Genomic DNA, 21,205 nt, shown 5'->3' with positions numbered 1-21,205 from the left:
TTTGTATTTCTGTTCCTTGAATAGAAGGTTTGCAGGCATCGAACTTGAGCCTTGGGTGGTGAGTATGTAGGTTGTGTTCTGTGATGTTGGTTTATGTATATATTGTATATAGTGTATTGTATATATTGTATATAGTGTGTATAATAGAGGGTCTTAGTTAGGTTGGGTGGGGGGATTGGGGGGTTCAACGGCGGTGATAAGAGACTGATCTGGGCTGGCCCAGGCCCCGCCTGGGGAAAAACTTTGGGGCCTGATCCTAGCTCGGATAATTCCTGAACTTTGTGGCCAGAGCTGGATCAGGGGTGGCGGGATAGTTAGAGTAGCTGTGTGTATATATATATATATATATATATATATATATATTAAAAAAGAAAAAAAAATAGTAAAAAGAGAAAAAAAAAAAAAAAAAAGGAAATATAATAATAATAAAAAAAATGTGTTAATGTTAATCTTGTACACTGTATTGTATTTAGGTTTGTGGTGGGGTGAATGTGGTGGTGTAAGGGGGTGGCTGTAAGGTGAGGCAGTGGGACCAGTAGGGTTTTGTTGTGTTTGCGGTGTTGTATAATATTTGGTTTAGTATAATGTGTTTATAGTGTATATATGTATATAATATTGTATATAGGACGGTATGAATGTAGTTGGGGTTGTATATAGTAGTATGAATGAAGCTGGGCCGGGGGTCTTATATGATTTTATACTATTTATTATGTAAAATTTTTACAGGGGTATTCATGTAGTTATGAGTATTTTGTTTGTTGTCTTTTAGTTTTGCTTTATTTTTATTGGAATTTTTCATTCTCGTCCCTGATTTTGTAGGTCATGAACTTTCTCCATTTTGGTTCCATTTCTGGTTTATTTCTTTGTGATTTTTGTCGTTTGTTGTCGTCTGATTGGAGCTTTGTTCTTATGTTTTGTTCTGTTGTGGTTTATTTGTAATGTATCTTGGTTATTGTCATGAAAAGTATTTTTATTTCATTTAATAAAAGACCTGGAGGATAAGACACAATGTAACAGCAGAATAGTGAGTGCAGCTCTGGAGGTGACTGGAGGACAGGTGCCCACAATCAGTCACACCCTGCTAGGAGCAGCACCTGCCTTGTGAGCTCCAGCACTTCCAGCAGGAGGCCCAGAGTCGGCCTCTCTTCTCCCCAGGGAGAGGCAGGCTTCCTGGGAGGCCGGCATGGCTTCCCAGGCTTCTGTTCCCCGGTCTGTGCCGGCGGGGGACAGAGAGCAGCAGCAGCAACTGGCCCAAGAGGGACTGAGGAGGTCAGGACGGGTGAGAAGAACCATACCCACCTACTCCAACCCTGAGACGGCTCATCGTCCGCCCAGAGAGGGAGACAGGGGCACCCCAGGCCCCAGGAAGGAGAGCCCAGGAACATCCTGGGGGGAGAAGAGCTCCGGCGAGTCCACGAGTACCTTCTCCTCCCGAGTGGTCGCCATGCTACGTGAGTACGAGGACGCCGGCAAAGCACTGACCGGGCTGAAGGAGAAGCTGCAGGAGGCACGGATCCTGAACACCCGAGCCTCTAGCAAGGAGAAACCCGTGACCTCCCAGAGGTTAAGAGCCCTCAGAGATGAGGTGGCCCGGTTAGTGCTCCTCCGGGAGGGGATTGAGAAAAGTGCAGGTCCCTTCCTGGAGAGGTTTAAGAACCAGCCGCGGTTCTCAGAAATGAAGGGGTTAAATACCTCAGGAGAGCCGCCAGCCAGCGTCCTAAGTGATGAGGAGGACGACGAAGTGGCTGTGACTGGAGTCCTGCAAGCTGGAACCAGCCGGGAGAGTGAGTCGCAGAGCCGACAACAGGGGAGCGGACTCCCGGCACGGCAGAGGACTCCGACAGCACAGGCTGGAGTGTCAGCGGAGGAAGAGGAGGAGGGTGGTCTGCTACAGGAGATCCGACAGCTGGAGTCTCCAGTGAACCTGGACCGCTTCTCCTTTGGTGAGGACGAGCCAGCAGAGGAAACAAAGAAGAGGAAGAAGACAACGAAGGAGACGGCACGGGAGGTGGTGAGTTACAGATATGTACTGATGGATGATGTTACACCTACCGCCTCCTGTGTAAACCCCACCAAACCTAAAGGCACGGGCTCTGCAGTGGGTCCGGGGCATAGGCAAGGTGGGGAGAGGAGGAGGACGTCCGGCGGTGCTGCCGTCTGTGCGGGGAACAGTGCAGGGGGCGAGGCTGTGGAGGTACTCACGGCGCCGGACATAGGGGACCCCGAGGAGTTTCCCTCTCTGCCCTCCGCGGCTAATCCGGTTATCACCGGGGCTGAGGGGAGCGAGGGGGATGTCCACGCCGTTGCGAAAGGGGGACGGTGTGGGCAGACTCCATCCCTGCTCACTACGGCTGAGCCGGCCGACGCCGGGGCTGTGGGGGGCAGGTCCGAGAAACTTGGTGCGGCGAAAGGGGGGCGCACTGTTGTGACAGGGGCGCAGTGCGCCTTAAAGGAGAAGAGGCATGCGGCTGCGACAGGGGAGCAGCGTGTCCAAAAAGGACAGAAAAAGGATAAATCATCTGCAGGGAACATGGGGCGCCCTGCTGCGACAGGGGGACAGAGTGCTCCAGCGCCCCAGCATGCCACCAGGACCCCGAAGTCTGTGAGTGCGGGGCAGGCGGTGCCCCCCAACATGCAGCGGGCCCAGAATAATAAAGTGCAAACTGCTGCAGTAGGGGGGCAAGGCGCTCCAAAGACACAACAGAGAGTCAGCACCAATCAATGGAAAACGGGTGTGGTGCTGCACCCCTCCCCCGGTCCAGCTGGTGTGAGTGCAGAGAAGCCAGCAGACACAAGTGAGGAAGGAATGGATGTTACTGTGGAAGGTGCAGAAAACAGTGGGACAAATGGTGGTGAGAATACTGGTAATAAAGTGACAGGAAGTGGTGGCAATGGTAAGGGGAATGAAAGGAGCTGCGCAGGAAATGGTGGGAGTAGTGGCGGAGTGAATGATGGGAGTAGTGGTGGAGTGAATTGTGGGAGTAGTGGTGGAGTGAATGGTGGGAGTAGTGGTGGAGTGAATGGTGGGAGTAGTGGTGGAGTGAATGATGGGAGTAGTGGTGGAGTGAATTATGGGAGTAGTGGTGGAGTGAATGGTGGGAGTAGTGGTGGAGTGAATGATGGGAGTAGTTGTGGAGTGAATGATGGGAGTAGTAGTGGAGTGAATGATGGGAGTAGTGGTGGAGTGAATGATGGGAGTAGTGGTGGAGTGAATGGTGGGAGTAGTAGTGGAGTGAATGATGGGAGTAGTGGTGGAGTGAATGATGGGAGTAGTGGTGGAGTGAATGGTGGGAGTAGTGGTGGAGTGAATGGTGTGAATGGTGGGAGTAGTGGTGGAGTGAATGGTGGGAGTAGTGGTGGAGTGAATGATGGGAGTAGTAGTGGAGTGAATGATGGGAGTAGTGGTGGAGTGAATGATGGGAGTAGTGGTGGAGTGAATGGTGGGAGTAGTGGTGGAGTGAATGATGGGAGTAGTGAAGTTGCAAATGATGGGAGTAGTGGTGGAGTGAATGAGGAGAGCATTACTGGTGTTGGTGGAGGGGAAGCAGGTTGTGGTCCCGCTGCCCCCCCAGCGGTGGTGGGGGCTTCAGCCCCAAGCTATTCAGGAGCTGTCACTGCTGGGGGTAGTAGTGCGCCCTTGTCTGGTGACCCTGAGGATGGTGACTTGCATCAGCGCTTCCTGGACGCCCTGAGGAAAGGGGAGAGTTCTATCAATGTAGAGGGGAGGGAGGTTGATCTGTCTTTCTGGATAGAGAGACACGGTCTTTCCGCCTTCCGAGATAGAGGGGCAGAGACTGTCTGGTCTCTGCCGACACCGGGGCAGAGGAGTAACCGTAGGAACGTGGCCCGTCTCCAGTGGGTAAGCAAGGATGCCTGTCCTGATCGGTCAAAGGTTGCTGAGCTCCTGCTGGGGATGGGCTTCGTGGCATATGACATCTTCGCCTTGATCCATCCCTATGGGACCTCCTACTTCGATGTCAGCTTTGTGAGACCGGAGGGCCTTGAGCTTTTCTGGTCTCGCCATGAGCTGGCTCGGGGTCGCCCCGAATGGCAGGGTTTCCACACTGTAGCAATATCCCGCCAGAATTCGGTCAGGAAGGTGACCGTTTTGACCAGTAACGAGTCACTTTCCTGTGTCGACATCTCCACATGGGTTGGACGATACGGCGACATCGTCGGTATTCCCGAGAAGACCCTCGACGAGCATGGTATCTGGTCAGGAGCCTGGACCTTCATGGTGAAATTGAAGGTTTCAGGAAACACCGTTACCCATATCCCTTCCTCAACATTTTTGGGGAGGGACAGGATCTTGATTTTCTACCGGGGGCAGCCTAAGGTCTGTCACAGGTGCGGCAGCCCCACACACTTCAGTGCGCAGTGTACCACCCAGAAATGTGCACTGTGTGGGGACCTCGGCCATCTTGCTGCTACCTGTGGCAGGATTAGGTGTAACTTGTGTGGTGACCTTGGTCACCCGTTCAGTTGCTGTCCGCGTTCCTTTGCCAATGCGGTCCTGAAAGCGTCGAGTGCGGGACAGGCAAAAGCCGGGACTAATCTCGCCGGTGAAGGGACCAGCAGAGGCGGAGGAGGCAGGGAACCGGTGAGGAGCAGGCTGCTGCCATCCAATATCAGGCGGCAGGAGCAGCGCCATGGGAACAGGGGGCAAGGAGTAATGACTCTAAACTCTGACCCGCGTGCTTCACTTGCAGCTGAGGATCCTAAAGACAGCGAATTGAGCGAGGAAGTCAAGAGACTTGAAAGGGAGGAGCAAAAGGACGCCATGTCTGCCCAGGAACCTTCATCCGGTGACAGTCTGGATGAGGGAGAGGGGGAGTGGTCACAGCAAAAGAAAAAGGGTAACAGGAAAACAACTAAGGATAAGAGGGGGTCCGGGCCTCGAGCCTCCTCCTTGGAGTGCGACCCCTCTGACTCCGTAGCCCTGATCCAGGTGCCATTGGAAGGTCCAGCCGCCCCCCCCTCTGGTGGATCTCTCTAACCGGTTCCGGGCCCTCCAGGACTCCCCTCCAGAGGGGGGCGATGGGGACCCGGGGCCTGAGGTTGCGGACAAGGTTGTTGGGGCTCAGGAGGTCGCTGGGTCTTCTTCTCAGGGGGCAAATACAAAGCCTTCTGGGGGGGGGGGACTAACTCAGGACCACCAGACAAGGGCCAGAGTGTATGTAAGGAGAGAATGGATGAGTCTGTTTGTCTTAAGCGCACTAAAAACTCATCATTGTCTGAGGAAGAGGGTGAAACTGTTGGGGGTGGGAAGAAAAAGGCTATCTAACTCAATCAATCATGATGGCGGCACCCACCCCGTTGATGCTGGCAACCATTAATGTTGCCAGCATAAAGTCAGAAGCGGCAAGGTACACGGCCTTTCATTTTCTCGGCCAACTTGAAGCCGACATTTTGTTTTTGCAGGAGACCAGGTTGACCGACCTATCAACCATGCATAAGGCAAGGCGGGAGTGGAGGCACGGGCCCTCCTACTGGTCTCTTGCGGCCGAGCCGTATAGCGGGGTGGCGGTCCTTTTTAAGACCGCAGCGGTTGAATGCAGACGATTGATCGAGTTAGAAATGGGGAGATGCTTGATCCTAGATGTCTCCATGGGGGGACAGGAGCTTCGGCTCATTAACATCTATGGTCCCCAGTCCAAGTGGGACTGCAAGTGTCTCTTCATGAAGATCAAACCTTACATATTTTCGAGTCGGCAGGTGGTCTTTGGAGGGGATTTCAACAACGTCACGAGACCCTGTGATAGAGGAGGTTCCGGAGACCGGCTGGCTTACGATTGCGTCGCGCTAAATAGAATAGTAAGTGAGGCACGCCTGGTGGATGTCCACATCCGGCACAACACAGGCCACGCGGGGTTCACCTTTTTTAGAGGTAGTCAGTGCAGATCTAGGTTAGACAGGTTTTATTTGAAGGAGGAGGCCGTCTCCTCTCCGTTGTCAGTTGTGGAGGTGGAATTCTCCGATCACTGTTTGATTATGTTTTCTCTGAGCGTTACAGAGACTCCTCGGATGGGAAGAGGTTATTGGAAGCTGAATTCGTCACTCCTTGAGGAAGAAGCTGTAAGACGGTCCTTTGAGGATTTTCTTCAGAGCCAGGTACCGCTGCTGGGCCTAAGTAACACTAAGTCTGAGTGGTGGGAGATGGTCAAACATCGGGTGGCGAGATTCTTCCGGCAACTCTCAAACCTCAGAAGCCTGAACAGGGATGGCCTGTATCAGAGCCTGAGGAGGAAACTCGAGCATCTTGTCTCGACTGGGGGTAGCCGCGAGATCTCCAGTGTGAAATCCTTGCTAAAGAGGTGTCAGTATGATAGGCACGCATCTTTGGTTTTTGAGAGGGACTACGGGAAGTACTACTCGCCCGACCCTTACAGAAGCTGCAAGATGTCAGTGAATAGTAAGATAGTGACAGGGCTGATAGACAGTACGGGATCCCTGAGAAGGTCCAGATCAGGGATCTTGGAGGTCGTCAGTTCATACTACTCGCACCTCTTGGGGAGGAAGGAACTGGATTGTGACAGGATGTCGGCTTTCCTGGCTGAAGCTGTTCCTGAGTCAGGGGTTGACCTCTCGCTGGGCATTTTGGCAGAAACGATAAAAGAAAATGAAGTGAGACTGGCGATCGATGGGCTCCGGCCCCAAAAAATCGCCAGGTCCGGATGGGTTAACATTCGAGTTCTTTAGGACCTTTAGGGACTCCTTGGTCCCCCTCTTGACTCAGGTGTTTAATGAGTGTCTCTCCTCGGGCACTCTGCCGAGATCATTACGGAGGTCGGCTCTGATCATTTTCTCAAAGGGTAAGGATCCGTCACGCATTGAGAATTGGCGTCCCATATCACTTCTCAATGTGGACAGGAAGGTTTTGGCTAAGACACTCTTCAACAGGCTGGTGAAGTTTGCACCGTGGCTCCTTTCGGAGGTTCAGCACTGTTGCGTTCCTGGCCGTAGCACTTTCAGTGCTGTTCTGGGTGTCCGAGAGGCCGTGGAGCAAGGCAGGGCGGGCCTTTGGAAGGGGTTCTTGCTAACCCTGGATCAGGCAAAAGCCTTTGATCGGGTTGACCACGAGTACCTCTGGTCCACTCTTTTGAGGTATGGTCTGGCTGGAGGGTTTGTGGACTGGCTTAAGACCTTGTACGCAGGGGCTGAGACTTTCCCTCTGGTAAACGGGTGGATTGGACAACCTTTCGGGGTAGGATCTGGTGTCCTCTAGGGCTGCCCTCTTAGCCCTTTGCTTTATGCGTTTCATCCGGTACGGTCCCCAGTCCAGGACAAGTGTGAGAGTCTCTGGCTGGGAGGCGGGGATCCCACGTTTGATCTTCCGGACACCCTCCCCGAACCCCAAGAACATGCCAAAGTCCTAGGCATCGAATTTGGCCAGGGTGATTACCCCACGAAAAACTGGGAAGGCAGAATCAAAGGTGTCGCCCAAAGAGTGGACCAATGGAAGGGTTGGTCTTTGACCCTGAGGGAAAGGGTTGACCTGTGCAAAGCTTTCCTGCTCCCCTTGCTAATCTACCTGGGCAGCGTCTGCGTCTTACCAGAGCCTCTCTGGACACGGGTCTATAGTCTGTTCTTCCAGATGTGATGGGGGAATAGACTGAACCTAGTCAAAAGGGAGGTCACTTACCGCACGAGGAGACTAGGGGGGTTGAATATGGTGAACCCCGTGGTGTTCCTAGTGAACACCTTTTTGTAAGTTAACGTGGCAAACCTCTGGAAAGAGAGGGCTCCTCCGTGGGTATTCTCCTGCAAGGGATGGTTTCAGCCTTTCTTCCAGGAATGGGAGACAGGGGGAAGATTGAAGGATCTTCGCACACCGCACGGGCATCTCCCGGCTTATGTTACCCCGGTTCTGAAGATGATGCGCCGGTGGGGTCTGGGAATGTGGGAAGTGAGGTCCCTCCCGAGGAAACTCCTCGACATGCGGGTCTTGCTTTCGCATTTTCAGAGACCACTGGTCCTCAAGGACTGCCCGAGTCGGGATCTAGAGGTTGGGTTAAGTTTGTTAAATTCTAGCAGGATCCCCAAGAAGTATTGGGACTTGACTTGGCGCTGCTTGCAAGGTAAGTTGTATGTGAGGGAGAATTTGAAGCACAGGAGCTCCGTGGACAGGAATTGTCCCCGTGAGGCTTGCGTTACCATGCTGGAAAGCATGGAGCACTTCCTGCTTCATTGTCCCTTTAATACAGAGGTGTACAACAGGGTGGGCGCTTCCATTGGCTGGCCGCGGCTGGCCACACTCTGTCCCATGGCGAGTGGGCATCTATAACTCCCTGTTATCAGCCAATACTGGGGGAGGAGACAGACGGATGGTGACTACAATCTATTAATAATAATAATAATAACAATTTTTATTTATATAGCGCCAACATATTCCGCAGCGCTTTACAAATTATAGAGGGGACTTGTACAGACAATAGACATTACAGTATAACAGAAATCACAGTTCAAAACAGATACCAGGAGGAATGAGGGCCCTGCTGCTCGCAAGCTTACAAACTATGAGGAAAAGGGGAGACACGAGAGGTGGATGGTAACAATTGCTTTCGTTATTTGGACCAGCCATAGTGTAATAAGGCTAGGTTCACATTGTGTTAATGGGTTAACGCTAACGGACTGCGTTGTATGGCGAAATTGTCGCAATTAACGCCATGCAACGGGTCCGTTAGCGCAGCCATTGACGGCAATGTGATTCTGATCTCTAGCGCATCGCTAGCGCATGCCATTTTCGGCACGCGCTAGCGATGTGCCGTTATTTTCTGACGGACCTCGGACGCTGCTTCCAGCGTCCGAGGTCCGGTCCTCGCTAGCGCAGATCGGGGATCTGCGCTAGCGGGATTGGCAAACGCGATCCCTATAGATACATTGCGTTAGCGCAATCCGCTAGCGCTATGCGCTTAACGGATTGCCCTAACGCAATGTGAACCTAGCCTAAGGCTCGGGTGTTCATGTAAAGCTGCATGAACCAGTTAACTGCCTAAGTATGTAGCAGTACAGACACAGAGGCTATTAACTGCATAAAGTGTATGAGAACATGATGCGAGGAACCTGATTATGTTTTTTTTTTATGATAGGCCACACAGGGATCGTTAGGTTAATGCATTGAGGCGGTAGGCCAGTCTGAACAAATGAGTTTTTAGGGCACGCTTAAAACTGTGGGGATTTATCATATTAACCTAGGTAGTGCATTCCAAAGAATCGGCGCAGCACGTGTAAAGTCTTGGAGACGGGAATGGGAGGTTCTGATTATTGAGGATGCTAACCTGAGGTCATGAGCGGAGCGGAGGGCACGGGTAGGGTGGTAGACTGAGACCAGAGAGGAGATGTAGGGTGGTGCTGAGCCATGGAGTGCTTTGTGGATGAGGGTAGTAGTTTTGTACTGGATTCTGGAGTGGATGGGTAACCAGTGTAATGACTGGCACAAGGTAGAGGCATCGGTGTAACGGTTGGTGAGGAATATGATCCTGGCAGCAGCATTCAGGACAGATTGGAGCGGGGAGAGTTTGGTAAGAGGGAGGCCGATTAGTAGAGAGTTACAATAGTCTAGATGAGAATAAATAAGAGAAACAGTAAGAGTTTTTGCAGAGTGGAAAGTAAGAAAAGGGCGAATTCTAGAAATGTTTTTGAGATGCAGATAAGAAGAGCGAGCCAGTGATTGGATGTGGGGGGTGAATGAAAGCTCGGAATCAAGGATAACCCCAAGGCAGCGGGCATGTTGCTTGGGAGTAATGGTGGAACCGCACACGGAGATGGCAATGTCAGGCAAAGGTAGGTTAGTAGAGGGAGAGAACACGAGGAGTTCAGTTTTTGACAGGTTCAGTTTCAGATAGAGGGAGGACATGATGTTAGAGACAGCGGTAAGACAATCACTGGTGTTTTCTAAAAAGGTCGGCGTGATAACAGGATAACAGGAGAAGAGGTGTATAATTGGGTGTAGTCAGCATAGAGATGGTACTGGAAACCAAATCTACTGATTGTTTGTCCAATAGGGGCAGTATACAAAGAGAAGAGGAGGGGGCCTAGGACTGATCCTTGAGGAACCCCAACAGTAAGGGGAAGGTGAGAGGAGGAGGAACCAGCAAAACATACAGTGAAAGATCGGTCAGAGAGATAGGAGGAGAACCAGGAGAGAACGGTGTCCTTGATGCCGATGGAGCGGAGCATAGTGAGGAGGAGCTGATGATCCACAGTGTCGAATGCTGTGGAGAGATCCAAGAGAATTAGCATGGAGTAGTGACCATTAGATTTAGCTGTTAGTAGGTCATTAGAGACTTTAGTGAGGGCAGTTTCAGTAGAGTGTAAAGAGCGGAAGCCAGATTGAAGAGGGTCGAGAAGAGAGTTATCTGAGAGATAGCGGGTAAGACGGGAGTGGACCAGGCGTTCCAGGAGTTTAGAGATGAAGGGAAGATTAAAGACAGGTCTATAATTAGCGGCACAGTTTTGGTCGAGGGATGGTTTTTTAAGTAATGGATGTATGATGGCATGCTTAAAAGGGAGGGAAAAATACCGGAAGTGAGAGAAAGGTTGAATATTTTTGTTTGGTGAGAGGTGACAGCCGGGGAAAGGGACTGGAGGAGATGTGACAGAATGGGGTCACTGGTGCAAGTGGTCGGGCAAGAAGATGCAAGGAGCCTGATTACTTCGTCTTCTGTAACTGGTTCAAAGTCAGAGAGTGAACTAGATGCAGCGGGGGAGGGAGGACAGTGCATGGTATGAAGAGATTGGGACTGGAGATGATTTCCTGTCGAATGTGGTCAATTTTTTCTTTGAAGTAATTGGCCAGATCGTCAGCGTGGAGATCTGTGGTTGGGGCCTGCTCTCTTGGGTTGAGTAGGGACTGGAAAGTGTCAAAGAGACGTTTAGGGTTATTGGACAGTGTGTTGAAATAGGTTTGTTTGGAGAAGTGAAGGGCAGAGTTGTATGTTTTTAGCATGAACTTATAATGGATGAAATCCATTACTCCCTGCTATCAGCCATTACTGGGGGAGGAGACAGTCGGATGGTGACTACAATCTATTACTCCCTGCTATCAGCCATTACTGGGGGAGGAGACAGTCGGATGGTGACTACAATCTATTACTCCCTGCTATCAGCCAATACTGGGGAAGGAGACAGTCGGATGGTGACTACTGTACATTCTTATGACTTTGGAGTGGAGCGTACATGCTTTGCAGCATTATTTGCACAATTGTCCTGTTTTTCCTTTCTATGATGTGATGAATAATTCTGGATTATAATCTTTAGCGGACGGTTCTGCCGTTTGTGTCAGCTTTGTATCCTGCGTGTTCTTTGTCTCTGATGCAGATACATTTGCAGTTCCATTTTTCTGCATAGGTTCCAGTAAAGGGTTAACTAGAGCGGCTGGGATACAATGTATCTGCGGCTGGAGCTCAGATATATGGCTGTGTATATTGGGAGATTTTAATAATGCACAAGTGTCATAAAATCTACAAGGAGCAAAAAATATTGTTTTACTGATCCTTCTGAAGCAAATCTGCCGTTCAAGCCGCAAAGTGAAATGTGATTAGAGCGTCGGCGGCTCCTGTCCCGGGATGTGATTCTATTATTTTTAGAAATGTATCTTTCATATTTTTATATTAAGTCATCAGCTCCATACAAATCCCATTACAAGAACCTGACACCGGCGGAGGCAGAGAGAAGTCGGGGACGCGTCGCCATACGGAGGCCGGGCTGGATTTCCATATCGCCTTCTTTTGTCTCACAGGTGTCTGCACAGAGCTGCTTTACCACGGATTTGTACTGATGGTGCAGACAGCTCTGCACTCGATACTGAACTGATTAATGGGGACTAATGACGGAGGTTTCCCCGCTGATCATCACATTGAACCCCGGGACTACAATATCACACAGCTGACGGTCTCACACATCGACACTCATGGGACATTACATTTCACGACGGGGCGGCCATTGCTGACAATCTATCCTAGCTGATGCTATACCATCCTGCGCCTTTATTTAATTTTTTGCATTGCACACGTGGGGGCACTGGCTGCTGCCATCTTGGCTTTGCGACTCCCCCTATTTCCATCCTGTATCCTCCCTGAATCTCAGGGGAATCGGTGCAGTGTGGGGTCCGGTCCGTGTGAGGTCGCCTTGTCATGGCAGATGGGATCACACAATGTACGCCCCCCACACTCACCATGGCCCAGATTCAGTGAGGCCGGCGTTGTGTACATCGTATTAATGAGGGGGAGCAGGAATAAGGTGCTCTCCAATAATTCATCTCATCAGGGACTGGAGTAAGAAACACCTCCTGTTTTGATGAATTTGACACGGAGTTGCCCAATAGACCAAAATTCCCAACATTTTTAAGCAACTTTGCGCTGCACAAAATTTTGCCAATTTTTACAGCAGAAGAGCATAAAAGTTTTGATGACTCGGGGCCATGTTTATATCCATCGTCCTTTTACACGGTGCTGCGGCCTTTGCAGAACGAGTGTCTCCAGCTCCGTGGCCAAGGCAGGTATTCGGTCCCAGCTAATCAGCAGGCCCCGTGCCCCTTCCACCATAAACAACCCCTTTCTTTTACTTCTGCTAATGTAATCATAGTTTGCCCTGCAGCCCCCAAGCTATATCTATTTGCTGAAATGCAACCTCAAATTTAAAAAATAAAAGTTATAAATTGTTAAAAAAAAGTTTTACATACTATTTTTTAATCTAACTGTTTTATTACAATAGGCCAATGTCTAAACCTAGTCCTAAACCTAGACTTGACCAAAAGCCTAGCTCTGACCCCATTCCTAACCACAGTCCTAAACCTCACACTGTGACCTTAACACTAGCCCTATATCTGAAACCCTAACCCTTAACCCAAGTCCTTGCCCTCTCCCTGCCTTACACCTCACCGTACTGCCTTCATTCATTAGCTGCTTAGCTTGTCATCTCGACTGCTGCGCTCTGCACAAGCACTCAGTGCGTCACTCTAGGAGGTAATGTTTGCTGGCAGCACTCCTTTTGCAGTAGATTTGGCAGTGGACAAATATATACACCCCCAACAGACTGTGGCAATCGCCCATGTGTTTCACCACACTTCACCACGGGATACTGCCGCTTCAACATTTGGCTCGTCTAGTCACAGCAGAGGCTGCTGCACATTTACTTTGCTTTCTTTAGAGCTGCCGCCTTGTTTTTTGCATGCTCCCTTAAAGCCTGGCATGTGGTACAGCAATGGGGGTCACAACAAGGCCTTGAATCTTATTAAGGAACTCACACAAGTGGACGGAAGCCCCACTTACTACATACGGCGCCTTAGAAGTAAGGCTACTTTCACACTAGCGTTAACTGCAATACGTCGCAAATGCGTCGTTTTGCTGAAAAAACGCATCCTGCAAAAGTGCTTGCAGGATGTGTTTTTTCAGCATTGACTAAGATTAGCGACGCATTTGTGACGCATTGCCACACGTCGCAACCGTCGTGCGACGGTTGTGCCGTGTTGTGGCGGACTGTCGGGACCAAAAAACGTTACATGTAACGTTTTTTGCTCCCGACAGTCCGCTTTTTCCGACCGTGCATGCACGGCCGGAACTCCGCCCCCACCTCCCCGCACTTCCCCGCACCTCACAATGGGGCAGCGGATGCGCTGGAAAAATGCATCCGCTGCACCCGTTGTGCGGCGGAGAAAACGCTAGCGTCGGTGACCTCAGCCCGACGCACTGCGACGGACCGAGCCCGACGCTAGTGTGAAAGAAGCCTAAACGTAACACTGTAGCATTCCTCGTAATGTCCCACGACACGCAGAGGACAAGAAGTGCACAATATTCTAGTGTTTGACTACAGCCATTTGTGGGCGCCATAACTATGGTCGGGGACATTCTTTTTTAATAATGAGGGTAGTATATATTTTATATATGTTTTTATTTTGGGTTGTTTTTATATTTGCATTTATCCATTGTTAGATTATTTTATTAATTGGTTTATTCTTTTTTCAATAGATGGTTTGACATAAATGCGCTATATGATGTTCCATCTGTTTACTTTTCCATGCTCGGTGGAATTATGTATGAACCAACGTTGTACTAAGGTTAATAAAAGGACATCCATGGATCTAAAATGGACGAAAAAAGAAAGAAAAAGGAAAATAAGAGATAAAGAAGATAAAGAAGCATTTTAGTAGCGTGATATATTTTATATTAGCTATGCTCTTGTTTGTAATATTTTTTTTTTTATTTTTTTTTTTGGTGGGACTTTTAATATCGGTTTCCATATGAAAACTATTTTTTCCCTATTCTAATTTTATTAAGACTTCCATTATGGATTTTTTCACATTATGAATATATAGATGGGTTTATAACTCTTATCTCTATAGGCACTTAGCACTTTAGTTTCTACTGCACATAGCACTTTCTTTAGTTCAATAATTTATATTTATTAAATAAATATTATTAATGCACTGTAATATGTCTCCTAATAATGGTGACTTAATTTAATTTTGCGGGGCACTCTTTATAAATTATACGTATATTAAGGTCTAATACACTAGCGACCTTTTTTTACTCACCTCTGTTCACTATTATATATATATATATATATATATATATATATATATATATATATATATGTATATATATTTTTTTATTTATATATTTTTTAGCAATATGCACTAGTTAATTAATAGAGTTATCCATTTTAATAAATAAGGGATCGAGTATATTATCGGCATTCCATTTGTTTAGTCTAGGATGTCCTTTGGGTAGTACGCATGCGCATAGATGTCTCAGCTCCGTGCATCTCCAGGAACGCCCATATATCTGGATACGCCGGTATCAATTGCTTGCATTCCAGCGAGCGCTGACCTGGAGGTGCTTATGTCTGTATCCGGAGGAGACATCGAACGCATGCGCCGTTAAGCCGAATGGACTTCATTATTGTCTACGCCCCTTAGTATGTGTCAAATCCCTATTGGAGGCTTGTTATATATATTGACGTCTGGCCCTCACTAAAACCACGCCCCCGGAAGAAACTCTGGGCAAAACGCGCGTCGGGGCGCACGAGGAGGAAGGGACCTGCTTTACCAATATACTATCTGGGTCTGTATATATATATACTTTATATCTATATATGTTAAACTAATGGGTGTTTAAAGGATTGGTTTAGTATGTGAGAGATGTGGACTGGGTTATTACTTTAATTAAAAGGAGAACTATTACTTTTCCCTGTATTTCCACAGTATATCTTACAATGTCTACCATTATGTATTTTAGTAACCCATTTAGTCCTCTTATCTAGCATATTAGATTGTTATATTAATACTATCAGTTATATTGCTGTTGGGGATAGTATGCGGGTCCCTTTATCCTTCAGGACACTCGGTTATTATATATCAGGTCTTATTTGTTTGTTTTGTTTTTTGTAAATTTATTTAATAAAGATATCTTGATTTTATATTATGGTTCTCTTCATGTGGTTAATGGGATCTAAATCCGCATTTTGTTGAGATAGTTATTGGAAGTGCCATTAATTATATATCTTGTGACTGGTTGGTTAGTAATGTTAGAGTGAAAGAAGCCTAAACGTAACACTGTATCATTCCTCGTAATGTCCCACGACACGCAGAGGACAAGAAGAGCACAATATTCTAGTGTTTGACTACAGCCATTTGTGGGCGCCTTTTTCCAAGTGCAGCTTTTCTTGCAGTTCTTTAGCGGCGGTCTTTGAGGTAACAGGTGTCTTTCACATGAAGGGCACATGCTTCCGCCAGATTTCAGTAGTCCCCAATACATCAGGGCCATCACATTTATAGGTAACTCCTGATAATCGGGGTGCCAGTTGCTCAGTCTCAGCCAGTAGTCAAATTTACATTTGGGCAATTTTTTTGGCAGAATTTTTCACTTGCAAGGATCATTCCACTGCTCTAGGAATAACCGCAGCAGCCATTTATATTAGAGGATCACAATACAGGGATGTTTTGTATTTCGGGCAACATCTAGGTCTATTTTCACTGTTATTGTCTTGCTTTGGACTCATACAGAGGACACGTGAGCGCACTTGTTCATTCTACCAATGTTCACATTATTGTAGGACACAGACGGGATGTGCTCATCTCTGGCCCCGGGCCCCTCATATCCTGCACTTTGTATGGCCTGGTTTGGCGGGCATTGTTTTGCGGGTGTCCTTCCTCTCTCTATGCAGATGAGATTAGTAAGCACGCGTTGTCTTTGGCGAGGTATAAATATCGGATGATTAGTTTATTATCTGATGACAGGTAAAGCTGATTTACTCCACGCTCTGCACCATTCATCACCGCGCCGGCTCTGTTTTTTCGCGGCATTCTGTATTAGCATCTTACAAACAATGCCGACCACACTGAGCTTTTCATCAAGGCGACCGACATCCCATTTACATGGAAACGCAATGCTTTTAATTTAATTGGTTTTCATGGCGCCGACTGTGTGGTGGGATCCCTGAGGATAGCGGAGAGACGAACCGCAGCGTGCACCAAGTTCAAAGATTTCTCTTCAGCCACCCAATGCGAGAAGAAATGGATTGTGCGGAGACAATCGGCTGCTCGCTCCTCACCACAGAGCAAACAAAAGGAGCAAAATCCTCCATGTCTGCACCCGGGAGACAGCAGGATCAGGACCTAACATGAGGGGTCGAGGATGGATCCAGCAGATATCGCAGCGTCCGGGGACTGGCCAACAATAAAGGGCAATAGGTCAGACGATGGCAGCGCCACCTCCAGGCCGGGTGTACAGTGCAGACATTTGTCTCCCATACACCTGCCTCATAATTAGGGGTGGGGGTCAGGCTGCTTCCACAGCCCTGCAGAGAGCGGAGTGACCCCACGCTGCCATACTGGAGCATGCAGCTGAGCTCTCTACACTATGTTCCAAATTATTATGCAAACGACATTTTTATCAGATTTTCCTAAATGGGCGGTGCAAATGACAGTCAGTCTAATAAAAGTCATCACCCGTTAGATTATACATCGAATTTTATTGAAGAAACCTCCCAATGATAACAGTATAATCTCCAAAATGAATAAAACCTCACAATGCACTGTTCCAAATTATTAGGCACAGTAGTATTTCTAAACATTTGACATGTTTTAAAGAACTGAAAAGTCTCATTTGTGGAATTTGCAGCATTAGGAGGTCACATTCACTGAACAAAAAAGCTATTTAACTCCAAAACCTCCTAACAGGCCAAGTTACAGGACACTTCTTTGATGTCACCTTCACAATTCTTGCATCCATTGAACTTGTGAGTTTTCGGAGAGTTTCTGCTTGTATTTCTTCCCTCCCAGAGCTGCTGTTTTGATGTGAACGGCCTCCCACCCTCATAGATCTTTTGCTTGATGATTCTCCAAAGGTTCTCTACAGGGTTGAGGTCAGGGGAAGATGGTGGCCACACCATGAGTTTATCTCCTTTTATGCCCATAGCAGCCAATGACTCGGAGGTTTTCTTTGCAGCATGAGATGGGGCATTGTCAGCATGAAGATGATTTTGCTCCTGAAGGCACGTTTCTGCTTTTTAGACCATGGAAGAAAGTTGTCAGTCAGAAACGCTATATACTTTGCTGAGGTCATTTTCACACCTTCAGGAACCTTAAAGGGCCCTACCAGCTGTTTCTCCATGATTCCGGCCCAAAACATGACTCCTCCACCTCCTTGCTGACGTCGCAGCCTTGTTGGGACATGGTGGCCATACACCAACCATCCACTACTCCATCCATCTGGACCGTCCAGGGTTGCTCGACACTCATCAGTAAACAAGACTGTTTGAAAATTAGTCTTCATGTATGTCTGGGCCCATTGCAACCATTTCTGCTTGTGAACACTGTTTAGGAGTGGCCGAATAGTAGGTTTATGCACCACAGCAAGCCTTTGAAGGATCCTACACCTTGAGGTACGAGGGACTCCAGACGCACCAGCAGCTTCAAATAACTGTTTGCTGCTTTGTAATGGTATTTTGGCAGCTGCTCTCTTAATCCAATGAATTTGTCTGCCAGAAAACTTCCTTATTATGCCTTTATCTGCATGAACTCTGCCTGTGCTCTGTTTCAGTCACAAATCTCATCAGAGTATGATGATCACTCTTAAGTTTTCGTGAAATATCTAATTTTTTCATACCTTGTCCAAGGCATTGCACTATTTAACGCTTTTCAGCAGCAAAGAGATCCTTTTTATTTCCCATATTGCTTGAAACCTGTGATCTGCATAATAATGTGGAACATCATTTTTGAGTAGTTTTCCTTTAATTAGAATCACCTGGAAAACGAATTATCACATGTGTTTAAGATTGATTTCAGTGATTCATTGAGCCCTGAGACACAATACCATCCACGAGTTTATTTGAAAAACAAAACAATTAAATCTTTAAGACACGTAAATCCAATTTGCATAATAATTTGGAACACAGTGTAGTAGGGAGACATTTCACAGATGGACTCTGTCATTCTCATTATGTCACATCTCCAGGACCTCCGTTCAGAGACCCTTTTGCTCAGCCCTATAAGGCCATGTTAGGTTCCTGATGGGGGAGGATTAGTGTCCGGAGTAGGACTGCCCCCCATCCAGAGCAGCAGGCATCACAGAAGCCGCTCTTCATGGTGTCGGGTCCCCCCGATTCCTGCTGCTCTCAGGGGGACAGCTCTCTATGGACTGAAGCTGATTTGATCCTTATTTCTATTTTTAATGGTGAAGTAAAATCTTCACCTTGATATAACGATGAGATGACGAGCGGCGACCCACCAGGAGGCCGCACGGGTTTCCATCCGCTCACACTGCCTGTACGGACTGCGATCTTTGCCTTATTTAGTTTAATTGTTAACTGTATGAACAACAACTTCTTAAAGGGTTACATTTTGTGTGCCAGAGGAGGGACCGAATGATAGCTGCAGCGTCTGAGCCGACACATCTAGGAGAGGTGAAGACATCACCAGACATCCCCGAGCGGCATAGAGTTGGGATAAAGCCGTGACCGTGTGGGACATCTCCCCCAAATCAGAACTGTCCTGTTGGATTCTGCAGTATATCTCTCCTTTCTGTCACCTATTAATACAACCTATCCCACAGTATATCCCACCTCTCAGGCACCTGAATACAGCCCATCCTCCAGACTATCCCTACTTGCAAGCACCTGTATACAGCCCACAGAGCAGTATATCTCTCCTTTCTGTCACCTTTTTATAGCTCATCCTACAGTATATCTCTCCTTTCTGTCACTGTTATATAGCTCATCCTAAAGTATATCCTTTCTGTTACCTTTTTATAGCTAATCTTACAGTAAATCCCAAATCTCAGGCAACTGTATACAGTCTATTCTGCAGTATATCTCTCCTTTCTGTCACCTGTATACAGTCCATAGTGCAGTATATCTCTCCTTTTTGTGACCTTTATATAGCTCATCTTTCAGTATATCTCCTTTCTATCACTGTTATATAGCTCATCCTACAGTATATCCTTTCTGTCACCTTTATATAGCTCATATTACAGTATATCTCTACTCTTAGTCCCCTGTATACAGCCCATAGTGCAGTATATCTCTCCTTTCTTTCACCGTTATTTAGCTCATCCTGCAGTATCTCTCCATTCTGTACACTGTATACAGCCCATCCTGCATTACATTGCTCTTTTTAGTTATCAGAACACCCGGCCTCTTTCCATTGTATCATCCCTCACAGTAGACGTTCCGTTCTAGACACATCACAGCTATGCTGATGGTGCCAGATGAGAGACTGTACTGCACAGGATCCACCAGGGCCCCCTGAACTACATTATGATACCAATGCCAACTGACGTGTAAATAGAGCTTGGAAGGGCATCCTTAAGGGGCTATATACAAAATGTCTCAGATTTAAAAGTACATGTACTTTATTATAAAACCACATTAAGATTTGAGGAATAACCATTTGAGGTGAATCTATGACTGGTTGTAAGTTCTCCACACTAATAAAAGTGCTGGATGGGAAAGTAAAGGATGAGTGACAAACCTTCCAGGCCACAAAAGGATACTCCACTGAGTGCAGCTGATTCTTGGCTAGTGCACCAAGAGTGGCCGATTTCCAATTACAAAAGTAAAAAGTTTCCCTCCGGTAACTGGTGTCAGCAGATGGGACTACTACTTCCATCAGCCTACACCTGCTGCCGCTAATTACAGTGAGAGCAGGAGTGGCTGATAAGAGTATTCATCAGCCGCCTGAGCTCTAAATAAATAACTTTAAAAAATAGCGAGGATTCTCCTAAATTTTTAATAACCAGCCAGGCAAAACTGACAGCTGGGGGCTGCAACCCTCAGCTGTCAACTTCAGCAAGGCTGGTTATCAAGAATAGAGGGGTCCCCACGATGTTCTTTTTTAAATTATTTAAATAAATTAAAAAACCAGCATGCGGTCTCACCCATTTTTTGACAAACAGCCAAGCTAAAGCAGACAACTGGCAGCTGGTATTCTCAGGCTGGATATTGCCCCCACCCCCAGCCTAAAAATTGCATCACTTAGCCACGTAAGAAAAGATGCTTTTCCTAGCTCTTCCCACTTGCCCTGTGGCAGTTGCAAGTGGGATAATATCTGTGGGGTTGATGTCACCTTTATTTTGTCTGGTGACATCAAGCCCACGGCTTAGGAATGGAGAGTTTTCTATTAGACTCCTATCCATTACTAATCCTATAGTTATATTGTAAATAAACCCTTTTTTTTTATTTAAAAATAACAAATACAGTTATACTCACCTAACGCTAATTCCACTGAAGCCATGGTCTCCTGTAATAAAACAATAAAAAAACAACAATATCCCTCACAGGTGAGGATGTTACCTTTAGTAGTCATTCAAACCCATTTGTGCCAACTTCTGTGCATGTTATTGACCAAAATCACCAGGGGATGTGAACTTTAGATCAGGGTCATTTGGATGTTTTGGGTTGTCATTATGACTTAAAAAGAGAAAACATAGGAGTCTGACAATAAATGGCTTCATCCAAACTATTAACCATAAGTGGAGAAAAAGTTTTGGTGTTATTCATATTCTCTGAAAAAAGGCCAAGAAAGCAAAAATTCTGCAGGGGTATGTAAACTTTTGAGCACAACTGTAACTATAGGATTAGTAATGGATAGGTGTCTTATAGATACCTCTCCATTACTAAGATGTGGGCTTAATGTCACCGGACAATACAAAGGTGACGTTAACCCACAGATATTACCCCACTTGGCACTGCCACAGGTCAAGTGGGA

General features: G+C 47.3%; 1 protein-coding gene across 1 annotated transcript in view; it reads right to left on the bottom strand.

The window, feature by feature from the left end:
* Window positions 1-21,205, bottom strand: part of GFRA1 (GDNF family receptor alpha 1) — a 337,336-nt gene that overhangs the window by 239,808 nt on the left and 76,323 nt on the right. The gene's annotated exons all lie outside the window — the stretch shown is intronic.

Source organism: Ranitomeya variabilis, chromosome 4 (assembly GCF_051348905.1).
Source record: "Ranitomeya variabilis isolate aRanVar5 chromosome 4, aRanVar5.hap1, whole genome shotgun sequence".
Classification (NCBI taxonomy): Eukaryota; Metazoa; Chordata; class Amphibia; order Anura; family Dendrobatidae; genus Ranitomeya; species Ranitomeya variabilis.
Note: the sequence above shows the minus strand (reverse complement) of the source record. Positions and strands in the feature narration are given on the sequence as shown.